The following is a 13,852-nucleotide window of genomic DNA, read 5'->3' on the forward strand; positions in this document are numbered from 1 at the left end:
TTTTACCATAAATAAACTGTACTGAGTGCGATTATCTTACTCCGAGGGAACAGTTTTACCATAAATAAACTGTACCGAGTGGGATTATTTGACAGCGAGGGAACAGTTTTACCATAAATAAACTGTACTGAGTGCGATTATCTTACTCCGAGGGAACAGTTTTACCATAAATAAACTGTACCGAGTGGGATTATTTGAAAGCGAGGGAACAGTTTTACCATAAATAAACTGTACCGAGTGGGATTATTTTACAGCGAGGGAACAATTTTACCATAAATAAACTGTACAGAGTGCGATTATCTTACTCCGAGGGAACAGTTTTACCATAAATAAACTGTACCGAGTGGGATTATTTGAAAGCGAGGGAACAGTTTTACCATAAATAAACTGTATCGAGTGGGATTATTTTACAGCGAGGGAATAGTTTTACCATAAATAAATTGTACCGAGTGGGATTATTTTACAGCAAGGGAACAGTTTTACCATAAATAAACTGTACCGAGTGGGATTATTTTACAGCGAGGGAACAGTTTTACCATAAATAAACTGTACCGAGTGGGATTATTTGACAGCGAGGGAACAGTTTTACCATAAATTAACTGTACCGAGTGGGATTATTTGACAGCGAGGGAACAGTTTTACCATAAATAAACTGTACCGAGTGGGATTATTTGAAAGCGAGGGAACAGTTTTACCATAAATAAACTGTACCGAGTGGGATTATTTTACAGCGAGGGAATAGTTTTACCATAAATAAATTGTACTGAGTGGGATTATCTTACAGCAAGGGAACAGTTTTACCATAAATAAACTGTACCGAGTGGGATTATTTTACAGCGAGGGAACAGTTTTACCATAAATAAACTGTACCGAGTGGGATTATTTGACACTGAGGGAACAGTTTTACCATAAATAAACTGTACTGAGTGCGATTATCTTACTGCGAGGGAACAGTTTTACCATAAATAAACTGTACCGAGTGGGATTATTTGAAAGCGAGGGAACAGTTTTACCATAAATAAACTGTACCGAGTGGGATTATTTGACAGCGAGGGAACAGTTTTACCATAAATAAACTGTACCGAGTGGGATTATTTGACAGCGAGGGAACAGTTTTACCATAAATAAACTGTACCGAGTGGGATTATTTGACAGCGAGGGAACAGTTTTACCATAAATAAACTGTACCGAGTGGGATTATTTTACAGCGAGGGAATAGTTTTACCATAAATAAATTGTACTGAGTGGGATTATCTTACAGCAAGGGAACAGTTTTACCATAAATAAACTGTACCGAGTGGGATTATTTTACAGCGAGGGAACAGTTTTACCATAAATAAACTGTACCGAGTGGGATTATTTGACACTGAGGGAACAGTTTTACCATAAATAAACTGTACTGAGTGCGATTATCTTACTGCGAGGGAACAGTTTTACCATAAATAAACTGTACCGAGTGGGATTATTTGACAGCGAGGGAACAGTTTTACCATAAAAAAACTGCACTGAGTGGGATTATTTTACAGCGAGGGAACAGTTTTACCATAAATAAACTGTACCGAGTGGGATTATTTGACAGCGAGGGAACAGTTTTACCATAAAAAAACTGCACTGAGTGGGATTATTTTACAGCGAGGGAACAGTTTTACCATAAATAAACTGTACAGAGTTTGATTATCTTACTCCGAGGGAACAGTTTTACCATAAATAAACTGTACCGAGTGGGATTATTTGACAGCGAGGGAACAGTTTTACCATAAATAAACTGTACCGAGTGGGATTATTTGACAGCGAGGGAACAGTTTTACCACAAATAAACTGTACCGAGTGGGATTATTTGACAGCGAGGGAACAGTTTTACCATAAAAAAACTGCACTGAGTGGGATTATTTTACAGCGAGGGAACAGTTTTACCATAAATAAACTGTACAGAGTGCGATTATCTTACTCCGAGGGAACAGTTTTACCATAAATAAACTGTACCGAGTGGGATTATTTGAAAGCGAGGGAACAGTTTTACCATAAATAAACTGTACCGAGTGGGATTATTTTACAGCGAGGGAATAGTTTTACCATAAATAAATTGTACCGAGTGGGATTATCTTACAGCAAGGGAACAGTTTTACCATAAATAAACTGTACCGAGTGGGATTATCTTACAGCGAGGGAACAGTTTTACCATAAATAAACTGTACCGAGTGGGATTATTTGACAGCGAGGGAACAGTTTTACCATAAATTAACTGTACCGAGTGGGATTATTTGACAGCGAGGGAACAGTTTTACCATAAATAAACTGTACCGAGTGGGATTATTTGACAGCGAGGGAACAGTTTTACCATAAAAAAACTGCACTGAGTGGGATTATTTTACAGCGAGGGAACAGTTTTACCATAAATAAACTGTACTGAGTGCGATTATCTTACTCCGAGGGAACAGTTTTACCATAAATAAACTGTACCGAGTGGGATTATTTGACAGCGAGGGAACAGTTTTACCATAAATAAACTGTACCGAGTGGGATTATTTGACAGCGAGGGAACAGTTTTACCATAAAAAAACTGCACTGAGTGGGATTATTTTACAGCGAGGGAACAGTTTTACCATAAATAAACTGTACAGAGTGCGATTATCTTACTCCGAGGGAACAGTTTTACCATAAATAAACTGTACCGAGTGGGATTATTTGAAAGCGAGGGAACAGTTTTACCATAAATAAACTGTACCGAGTGGGATTATTTTACAGCGAGGGAATAGTTTTACCATAAATAAATTGTACCGAGTGGGATTATCTTACAGCAAGGGAACAGTTTTACCATAAATAAACTGTACCGAGTGGGATTATCTTACAGCGAGGGAACAGTTTTACCATAAATAAACTGTACCGAGTGGGATTATTTGACAGCGAGGGAACAGTTTTACCATAAATTAACTGTACCGAGTGGGATTATTTGACAGCGAGGGAACAGTTTTACCATAAATAAACTGTACCGAGTGGGATTATTTTACAGCGAGGGAATAGTTTTACCATAAATAAATTGTACCGAGTGGGATTATCTTACAGCAAGGGAACAGTTTTACCATAAATAAACTGTACTGAGTGGGATTATCTTACAGCGAGGGAACAGTTTTACCATAAATAAACTGTACCGAGTGGGATTATTTGACAGCGAGGGAACAGTTTTACCATAAAAAAACTGCACTGAGTGGGATTATTTTACAGCGAGGGAACAGTTTTACCATAAATAAACTGTACAGAGTGCGATTATCTTACTCCGAGGGAACAGTTTTACCATAAATAAACTGTACCGAGTGGGATTATTTGACAGCGAGGGAACAGTTTTACCATAAATAAACTGTACCGAGTGGGATTATTTGAAAGCGAGGGAACAGTTTTACCATAAATAAACTGTACCGAGTGGGATTATTTTACAGCGAGGGAATAGTTTTACCATAAATAAATTGTACCGAGTGGGATTATCTTACAGCAAGGGAACAGTTTTACCATAAATAAACTGTACCGAGTGGGATTATCTTACAGCGAGGGAACAGTTTTACCATAAATAAACTGTACCGAGTGGGATTATTTGACAGCGAGGGAACAGTTTTACCATAAATTAACTGTACCGAGTGGGATTATTTGACAGCGAGGGAATAGTTTTACCATAAATAAACTGTACCGAGTGGGATTATTTTACAGCGAGGGAATAGTTTTACCATAAATAAATTGTACCGAGTGGGATTATCTTACAGCAAGGGAACAGTTTTACCATAAATAAACTGTACTGAGTGGGATTATCTTACAGCGAGGGAACAGTTTTACCATAAATAAACTGTACCGAGTGGGATTATTTGACAGCGAGGGAACAGTTTTACCATAAATTAACTGTACCGAGTGGGATTATTTGACAGCGAGGGAACAGTTTTACCATAAATAAACTGTACCGAGTGGGATTATTTGACAGCGAGGGAACAGTTTTACCATAAAAAACTGCACTGAGTGGGATTATTTTACAGCGAGGGAACAGTTTTACCATAAATAAACTGTACAGAGTGCGATTATCTTACTCCGAGGGAACAGTTTTACCATAAATAAACTGTACCGAGTGGGATTATTTGAAAGCGAGGGAACAGTTTTACCATAAATAAACTGTACCGAGTGGGATTATTTGACAGCGAGGGAATAGTTTTACCATAAATAAACTGTACCGAGTGGGATTATTTGAAAGCGAGGGAACAGTTTTACCATAAATAAACTGTACCGAGTGGGATTATTTTACAGCGAGGGAATAGTTTTACCATAAATAAATTGTACTGAGTGGGATTATCTTACAGCAAGGGAACAGTTTTACCATAAATAAACTGTACCGAGTGGGATTATCTTACAGCGAGGGAACAGTTTTACCATAAATAAACTGTACCGAGTGGGATTATTTGACACTGAGGGAACAGTTTTACCATAAATAAACTGTACTGAGTGCGATTATCTTACTGCGAGGGAACAGTTTTACCATAAATAAACTGTACCGAGTGGGATTATTTGAAAGCGAGGGAACAGTTTTACCATAAATAAACTGTACCGAGTGGGATTATTTGACAGCGAGGGAACAGTTTTACCATAAATAAACTGTACCGAGTGGGATTATTTGACAGCGAGGGAACAGTTTTACCATAAATAAACTGTACCGAGTGGGATTATTTGACAGCGAGGGAACAGTTTTACCATAAAAAAACTGCACTGAGTGGGATTATTTTACAGAGAGGGAACAGTTTTACCATAAATAAACTGTACAGAGTGCGATTATCTTACAGCGAGGGAACAGTTTTACCATAAATAAACTGTACCGAGTGGGATTATTTGAAAGCGAGGGAACAGTTTTACCATAAATAAACTGTACCGAGTGGGATTATTTTACAGCGAGGGAATAGTTTTACCATAAATAAACTGTACCGAGTGGGATTATCTTACAGCAAGGGAACAGTTTTACCATAAATAAACTGTACCGAGTGGGATTATTTTACAGCGAGGGAACAGTTTTACCATAAATAAACTGTACCGAGTGGGATTATTTGACAGCGAGGGAACAGTTTTACCATAAATAAACTGTACCGAGTGGGATTATTTGACAGCGAGGGAACAGTTTTACCATAAAAAAACTGCACTGAGTGGGATTATTTTACAGCGAGGGAACAGTTTTACCATAAATAAATTGTACTGAGTGCGATTATCTTACTCCGAGGGAACAGTTTTACCATAAATAAACTGTACCGAGTGGGATTATTTGAAAGCGAGGGAACAGTTTTACCATAAATAAACTGTACCGAGTGGGATTATTTGACAGCGAGGGAACAGTTTTACCATAAATAAACTGTACCGAGTGGGATTATTTGACAGCGAGGGAACAGTTTTACCACAAATAAACTGTACCGAGTGGGATTATTTGACAGCGAGGGAACAGTTTTACCATAAAAAAACTGCACTGAGTGGGATTATTTTACAGCGAGGGAACAGTTTTACCATAAATAAACTGTACAGAGTGCGATTATCTTACTCCGAGGGAACAGTTTTACCATAAATAAACTGTACCGAGTGGGATTATTTGAAAGCGAGGGAACAGTTTTACCATAAATAAACTGTACCGAGTGGGATTATTTTACAGCGAGGGAATAGTTTTACCATAAATAAATTGTACCGAGTGGGATTATCTTACAGCAAGGGAACAGTTTTACCATAAATAAACTGTACCGAGTGGGATTATCTTACAGCGAGGGAACAGTTTTACCATAAATAAACTGTACCGAGTGGGATTATTTGACAGCGAGGGAACAGTTTTACCATAAATTAACTGTACCGAGTGGGATTATTTGACAGCGAGGGAACAGTTTTACCATAAATTAACTGTACCGAGTGGGATTATTTGACAGCGAGGGAACAGTTTTACCATAAAAAAACTGCACTGAGTGGGATTATTTTACAGCGAGGGAACAGTTTTACCATAAATAAACTGTACTGAGTGCGATTATCTTACTCCGAGGGAACAGTTTTACCATAAATAAACTGTACCGAGTGGGATTATTTGACAGCGAGGGAACAGTTTTACCATAAATAAACTGTACTGAGTGCGATTATCTTACTCCGAGGGAACAGTTTTACCATAAATAAACTGTACCGAGTGGGATTATTTGAAAGCGAGGGAACAGTTTTACCATAAATAAACTGTACCGAGTGGGATTATTTTACAGCGAGGGAACAATTTTACCATAAATAAACTGTACAGAGTGCGATTATCTTACTCCGAGGGAACAGTTTTACCATAAATAAACTGTACCGAGTGGGATTATTTGAAAGCGAGGGAACAGTTTTACCATAAATAAACTGTATCGAGTGGGATTATTTTACAGCGAGGGAATAGTTTTACCATAAATAAATTGTACCGAGTGGGATTATTTTACAGCAAGGGAACAGTTTTACCATAAATAAACTGTACCGAGTGGGATTATTTTACAGCGAGGGAACAGTTTTACCATAAATAAACTGTACCGAGTGGGATTATTTGACAGCGAGGGAACAGTTTTACCATAAATTAACTGTACCGAGTGGGATTATTTGACAGCGAGGGAACAGTTTTACCATAAATAAACTGTACCGAGTGGGATTATTTGAAAGCGAGGGAACAGTTTTACCATAAATAAACTGTACCGAGTGGGATTATTTTACAGCGAGGGAATAGTTTTACCATAAATAAATTGTACTGAGTGGGATTATCTTACAGCAAGGGAACAGTTTTACCATAAATAAACTGTACCGAGTGGGATTATTTTACAGCGAGGGAACAGTTTTACCATAAATAAACTGTACCGAGTGGGATTATTTGACACTGAGGGAACAGTTTTACCATAAATAAACTGTACTGAGTGCGATTATCTTACTGCGAGGGAACAGTTTTACCATAAATAAACTGTACCGAGTGGGATTATTTGAAAGCGAGGGAACAGTTTTACCATAAATAAACTGTACCGAGTGGGATTATTTGACAGCGAGGGAACAGTTTTACCATAAATAAACTGTACCGAGTGGGATTATTTGACAGCGAGGGAACAGTTTTACCATAAATAAACTGTACCGAGTGGGATTATTTGACAGCGAGGGAACAGTTTTACCATAAATAAACTGTACCGAGTGGGATTATTTTACAGCGAGGGAATAGTTTTACCATAAATAAATTGTACTGAGTGGGATTATCTTACAGCAAGGGAACAGTTTTACCATAAATAAACTGTACCGAGTGGGATTATTTTACAGCGAGGGAACAGTTTTACCATAAATAAACTGTACCGAGTGGGATTATTTGACACTGAGGGAACAGTTTTACCATAAATAAACTGTACTGAGTGCGATTATCTTACTGCGAGGGAACAGTTTTACCATAAATAAACTGTACCGAGTGGGATTATTTGACAGCGAGGGAACAGTTTTACCATAAAAAAACTGCACTGAGTGGGATTATTTTACAGCGAGGGAACAGTTTTACCATAAATAAACTGTACCGAGTGGGATTATTTGACAGCGAGGGAACAGTTTTACCATAAAAAAACTGCACTGAGTGGGATTATTTTACAGCGAGGGAACAGTTTTACCATAAATAAACTGTACAGAGTTTGATTATCTTACTCCGAGGGAACAGTTTTACCATAAATAAACTGTACCGAGTGGGATTATTTGACAGCGAGGGAACAGTTTTACCATAAATAAACTGTACCGAGTGGGATTATTTGACAGCGAGGGAACAGTTTTACCACAAATAAACTGTACCGAGTGGGATTATTTGACAGCGAGGGAACAGTTTTACCATAAAAAAACTGCACTGAGTGGGATTATTTTACAGCGAGGGAACAGTTTTACCATAAATAAACTGTACAGAGTGCGATTATCTTACTCCGAGGGAACAGTTTTACCATAAATAAACTGTACCGAGTGGGATTATTTGAAAGCGAGGGAACAGTTTTACCATAAATAAACTGTACCGAGTGGGATTATTTTACAGCGAGGGAATAGTTTTACCATAAATAAATTGTACCGAGTGGGATTATCTTACAGCAAGGGAACAGTTTTACCATAAATAAACTGTACCGAGTGGGATTATCTTACAGCGAGGGAACAGTTTTACCATAAATAAACTGTACCGAGTGGGATTATTTGACAGCGAGGGAACAGTTTTACCATAAATTAACTGTACCGAGTGGGATTATTTGACAGCGAGGGAACAGTTTTACCATAAATAAACTGTACCGAGTGGGATTATTTGACAGCGAGGGAACAGTTTTACCATAAAAAAACTGCACTGAGTGGGATTATTTTACAGCGAGGGAACAGTTTTACCATAAATAAACTGTACTGAGTGCGATTATCTTACTCCGAGGGAACAGTTTTACCATAAATAAACTGTACCGAGTGGGATTATTTGACAGCGAGGGAACAGTTTTACCATAAATAAACTGTACCGAGTGGGATTATTTGACAGCGAGGGAACAGTTTTACCATAAAAAAACTGCACTGAGTGGGATTATTTTACAGCGAGGGAACAGTTTTACCATAAATAAACTGTACAGAGTGCGATTATCTTACTCCGAGGGAACAGTTTTACCATAAATAAACTGTACCGAGTGGGATTATTTGAAAGCGAGGGAACAGTTTTACCATAAATAAACTGTACCGAGTGGGATTATTTTACAGCGAGGGAATAGTTTTACCATAAATAAATTGTACCGAGTGGGATTATCTTACAGCAAGGGAACAGTTTTACCATAAATAAACTGTACCGAGTGGGATTATCTTACAGCGAGGGAACAGTTTTACCATAAATAAACTGTACCGAGTGGGATTATTTGACAGCGAGGGAACAGTTTTACCATAAATTAACTGTACCGAGTGGGATTATTTGACAGCGAGGGAACAGTTTTACCATAAATAAACTGTACCGAGTGGGATTATTTTACAGCGAGGGAATAGTTTTACCATAAATAAATTGTACCGAGTGGGATTATCTTACAGCAAGGGAACAGTTTTACCATAAATAAACTGTACTGAGTGGGATTATCTTACAGCGAGGGAACAGTTTTACCATAAATAAACTGTACCGAGTGGGATTATTTGACAGCGAGGGAACAGTTTTACCATAAATTAACTGTACCGAGTGGGATTATTTGACAGCGAGGGAACAGTTTTACCATAAAAAAACTGCACTGAGTGGGATTATTTTACAGCGAGGGAACAGTTTTACCATAAATAAACTGTACTGAGTGCGATTATCTTACTCCGAGGGAACAGTTTTACCATAAATAAACTGTACCGAGTGGGATTATTTGACAGCGAGGGAACAGTTTTACCATAAATAAACTGTACTGAGTGCGATTATCTTACTCCGAGGGAACAGTTTTACCATAAATAAACTGTACCGAGTGGGATTATTTGAAAGCGAGGGAACAGTTTTACCATAAATAAACTGTACCGAGTGGGATTATTTTACAGCGAGGGAACAATTTTACCATAAATAAACTGTACAGAGTGCGATTATCTTACTCCGAGGGAACAGTTTTACCATAAATAAACTGTACCGAGTGGGATTATTTGAAAGCGAGGGAACAGTTTTACCATAAATAAACTGTATCGAGTGGGATTATTTTACAGCGAGGGAATAGTTTTACCATAAATAAATTGTACCGAGTGGGATTATTTTACAGCGAGGGAACAGTTTTACCATAAATAAACTGTACCGAGTGGGATTATTTTACAGCGAGGGAACAGTTTTACCATAAATAAACTGTACCGAGTGGGATTATTTGACAGCGAGGGAACAGTTTTACCATAAATTAACTGTACCGAGTGGGATTATTTGACAGCGAGGGAACAGTTTTACCATAAATAAACTGTACCGAGTGGGATTATTTGAAAGCGAGGGAACAGTTTTACCATAAATAAACTGTACCGAGTGGGATTATTTTACAGCGAGGGAATAGTTTTACCATAAATAAATTGTACTGAGTGGGATTATCTTACAGCAAGGGAACAGTTTTACCATAAATAAACTGTACCGAGTGGGATTATTTTACAGCGAGGGAACAGTTTTACCATAAATAAACTGTACCGAGTGGGATTATTTGACACTGAGGGAACAGTTTTACCATAAATAAACTGTACTGAGTGCGATTATCTTACTGCGAGGGAACAGTTTTACCATAAATAAACTGTACCGAGTGGGATTATTTGAAAGCGAGGGAACAGTTTTACCATAAATAAACTGTACCGAGTGGGATTATTTGACAGCGAGGGAACAGTTTTACCATAAATAAACTGTACCGAGTGGGATTATTTGACAGCGAGGGAACAGTTTTACCATAAATAAACTGTACCGAGTGGGATTATTTGACAGCGAGGGAACAGTTTTACCATAAATAAACTGTACCGAGTGGGATTATTTTACAGCGAGGGAATAGTTTTACCATAAATAAATTGTACTGAGTGGGATTATCTTACAGCAAGGGAACAGTTTTACCATAAATAAACTGTACCGAGTGGGATTATTTTACAGCGAGGGAACAGTTTTACCATAAATAAACTGTACCGAGTGGGATTATTTGACACTGAGGGAACAGTTTTACCATAAATAAACTGTACTGAGTGCGATTATCTTACTGCGAGGGAACAGTTTTACCATAAATAAACTGTACCGAGTGGGATTATTTGACAGCGAGGGAACAGTTTTACCATAAAAAAACTGCACTGAGTGGGATTATTTTACAGCGAGGGAACAGTTTTACCATAAATAAACTGTACCGAGTGGGATTATTTGACAGCGAGGGAACAGTTTTACCATAAAAAAACTGCACTGAGTGGGATTATTTTACAGCGAGGGAACAGTTTTACCATAAATAAACTGTACAGAGTTTGATTATCTTACTCCGAGGGAACAGTTTTACCATAAATAAACTGTACCGAGTGGGATTATTCGACAGCGAGGGAACAGTTTTACCATAAATAAACTGTACCGAGTGGGATTATTTGACAGCGAGGGAACAGTTTTACCACAAATAAACTGTACCGAGTGGGATTATTTGACAGCGAGGGAACAGTTTTACCATAAAAAAACTGCACTGAGTGGGATTATTTTACAGCGAGGGAACAGTTTTACCATAAATAAACTGTACAGAGTGCGATTATCTTACTCCGAGGGAACAGTTTTACCATAAATAAACTGTACCGAGTGGGATTATTTGAAAGCGAGGGAACAGTTTTACCATAAATAAAATGTACCGAGTGGGATTATTTTACAGCGAGGGAATAGTTTTACCATAAATAAATTGTACCGAGTGGGATTATCTTACAGCAAGGGAACAGTTTTACCATAAATAAACTGTACCGAGTGGGATTATCTTACAGCGAGGGAACAGTTTTACCATAAATAAACTGTACCGAGTGGGATTATTTGACAGCGAGGGAACAGTTTTACCATAAATTAACTGTACCGAGTGGGATTATTTGACAGCGAGGGAACAGTTTTACCATAAATAAACTGTACCGAGTGGGATTATTTTACAGCGAGGGAATAGTTTTACCATAAATAAATTGTACCGAGTGGGATTATCTTACAGCAAGGGAACAGTTTTACCATAAATAAACTGTACTGAGTGGGATTATCTTACAGCGAGGGAACAGTTTTACCATAAATAAACTGTACCGAGTGGGATTATTTGACAGCGAGGGAACAGTTTTACCATAAATTAACTGTACCGAGTGGGATTATTTGACAGCGAGGGAACAGTTTTACCATAAAAAAACTGCACTGAGTGGGATTATTTTACAGCGAGGGAACAGTTTTACCATAAATAAACTGTACTGAGTGGGATTATCTTACAGCGAGGGAACAGTTTTACCATAAATAAACTGTACCGAGTGGGATTATTTTACAGCGAGGGAATAGTTTTACCATAAATAAATTGTACCGAGTGGGATTATCTTACAGCAAGGGAACAGTTTTACCATAAATAAACTGTACTGAGTGGGATTATCTTACAGCGAGGGAACAGTTTTACCATAAATAAACTGTACCGAGTGGGATTATTTGACAGCGAGGGAACAGTTTTACCATAAATTAACTGTACCGAGTGGGATTATTTGACAGCGAGGGAACAGTTTTACCATAAAAAAACTGCACTGAGTGGGATTATTTTACAGCGAGGGAACAGTTTTACCATAAATAAACTGTACTGAGTGTGATTATCTTACTCCGAGGGAACAGTTTTACCATAAATAAACTGTACCGAGTGGGATTATTTGACAGCGAGGGAACAGTTTTACCATAAATAAACTGTACTGAGTGCGATTATCTTACTCCGAGGGAACAGTTTTACCATAAATAAACTGTACCGAGTGGGATTATTTGAAAGCGAGGGAACAGTTTTACCATAAATAAACTGTACCGAGTGGGATTATTTTACAGCGAGGGAACAATTTTACCATAAATAAACTGTACAGAGTGCGATTATCTTACTCCGAGGGAACAGTTTTACCATAAATAAACTGTACCGAGTGGGATTATTTGAAAGCGAGGGAACAGTTTTACCATAAATAAACTGTATCGAGTGGGATTATTTTACAGCGAGGGAATAGTTTTACCATAAATAAATTGTACCGAGTGGGATTATTTTACAGCAAGGGAACAGTTTTACCATAAATAAACTGTACCGAGTGGGATTATTTTACAGCGAGGGAACAGTTTTACCATAAATAAACTGTACCGAGTGGGATTATTTGACAGCGAGGGAACAGTTTTACCATAAATTAACTGTACCGAGTGGGATTATTTGACAGCGAGGGAACAGTTTTACCATAAATAAACTGTACCGAGTGGGATTATTTGAAAGCGAGGGAACAGTTTTACCATAAATAAACTGTACCGAGTGGGATTATTTTACAGCGAGGGAATAGTTTTACCATAAATAAATTGTACTGAGTGGGATTATCTTACAGCAAGGGAACAGTTTTACCATAAATAAACTGTACCGAGTGGGATTATTTTACAGCGAGGGAACAGTTTTACCATAAATAAACTGTACCGAGTGGGATTATTTGACACTGAGGGAACAGTTTTACCATAAATAAACTGTACTGAGTGCGATTATCTTACTGCGAGGGAACAGTTTTACCATAAATAAACTGTACCGAGTGGGATTATTTGAAAGCGAGGGAACAGTTTTACCATAAATAAACTGTACCGAGTGGGATTATTTGACAGCGAGGGAACAGTTTTACCATAAATAAACTGTACAGAGTGCAATTATCTTACTCCGAGGGAACAGTTTTACCATAAATAAACTGTACCGAGTGGGATTATTTGAAAGCGAGGGAACAGTTTTACCATAAATAAACTGTACCGAGTGGGATTATTTGACAGCGAGGGAATAGTTTTACCATAAATAAACTGTACCGAGTGGGATTATTTGAAAGCGAGGGAACAGTTTTACCATAAATAAACTGTACCGAGTGGGATTATTTTACAGCGAGGGAATAGTTTTACCATAAATAAATTGTACTGAGTGGGATTATCTTACAGCAAGGGAACAGTTTTACCATAAATAAACTGTACCGAGTGGGATTATTTTACAGCGAGGGAACAGTTTTACCATAAATAAACTGTACCGAGTGGGATTATTTGACACTGAGGGAACAGTTTTACCATAAATAAACTGTACTGAGTGCGATTATCTTACTGCGAGGGAACAGTTTTACCATAAATAAACTGTACCGAGTGGGATTATTTGAAAGCGAGGGAACAGTTTTACCATAAATAAACTGT

This window comes from Leuresthes tenuis, unplaced genomic scaffold, assembly GCF_036924035.1.
Source record: "Leuresthes tenuis unplaced genomic scaffold, fLeuTen1.0.hap1 SCAF_23, whole genome shotgun sequence".
In the NCBI taxonomy this organism is placed as follows: domain Eukaryota; kingdom Metazoa; phylum Chordata; class Actinopteri; order Atheriniformes; family Atherinopsidae; genus Leuresthes; species Leuresthes tenuis.